This window comes from Bison bison, unplaced genomic scaffold (assembly GCF_000754665.1).
Source record: "Bison bison bison isolate TAMUID 2011002044 unplaced genomic scaffold, Bison_UMD1.0 scf7180017864309, whole genome shotgun sequence".
NCBI classification, from domain to species: Eukaryota; Metazoa; Chordata; class Mammalia; order Artiodactyla; family Bovidae; genus Bison; species Bison bison.
Genome location: NW_011494881.1, coordinates 5,530,878 through 5,532,146, shown reverse-complemented (window position 1 = coordinate 5,532,146; position 1,269 = coordinate 5,530,878).

Sequence of the window (1,269 nt, the reverse complement as noted above, 5' to 3'; positions counted from 1 at the left end):
GCGAATGCGGTGGGCTGGGGCCCCCCATCTGCATAGCCGGGGCCTGTCCCCCGGGGGTGGAGGGGGTGGCGGGGTGTGCCCTGAGGGCATGGCTTCCCTAGCCTCTCCATGGAAGCTTATCCCTCCCCCACGAGGCCTAAGGAGCCAGGCTCCTCCCCTCACATTTCTGCCCCGCTCCCTGCTCCCCTCTCCCATCATTTATTTATAAGGTATTCACAGCAAAATGAATGACAAAAACTTAGGAGCTAATTAAAGCTGGCACAGATTGGCACATGGGGGCATGAATTATGCATTGGTGCAGAATGGCAGTTGGTGGCAAGACCGGCACCATGTGCCCTGGGCACTAGTAGGAAGTGGGCATGGGGTCCCCTGCTCTGCCAGGGTCCCCTGCCCTGCCTCTTGGAGGGGCCCCCCATCCAGGCCCCTCTGTATTTCTCTGGGGGCAGCTGGAGCTGCATCCACCACCCCCAACCATGGGCAATTTCTCTTCCTACAGCCCAGCATGTCATGGCTGTGAGTGGCGTCAACACCACGATCAGAGGCTGGACTCCCCACAGAAGCAGGTCCCTGGTTCTCCTGGCATGTGCTTGCTGCAGCCTCCAGGCAAAATGGGCAGGGCTGGGCTTCTCAAAGAGTGGGGGAGGCAGCAAAGGCTTGAGACCAGCCAGCTAACGTTGATATGAGCACATTGGAGCTGGAAGACGCCTTTAAGACCAGGCAGTCCACACCTCGAGGTGCCTTCACAGATGGAAAACCTGAAGGGAGAAGGGCAAGATTTCTACAAAGCTACACAGAGGATAATAGTAATAACACCGTTAATTTAAAACAGATTTTGTGCTAGACACTGTTCCAAGTACTTTGCATGGATTATCTCATTCAATCCTCACATGAAAAAGACACTCCAGTGAACCAATCTGACAGATGAAAAAACTGAGGCAGCACAGAAATGAAAAGGCAGGTTGCCCAAGGTCACGGGGAGCAAGGTCTGAGTTAAATGAAATCCAAGCAGTCAGATCCCAAGCTCTGCCTATGTGTGGGTCCAGACAGTGGTTCTCAACCCTGACTGCACTTCAGAAGCTCCTGGAAGGAGGGCTAAGAGTGTAAAATCAGGATCAGAGATTTGGATTTGATTGATCTGGCTGAGAACTGCACAGGGCATTTTTGAAATCTCCCTGGGTGATTGTAATGCACATATGAAAACCACTAGTCTCAGGGGGAGGGGGATGGATATTGACCCCAAAAGTCACAGATGCAAGTTCTTGCTCTGCT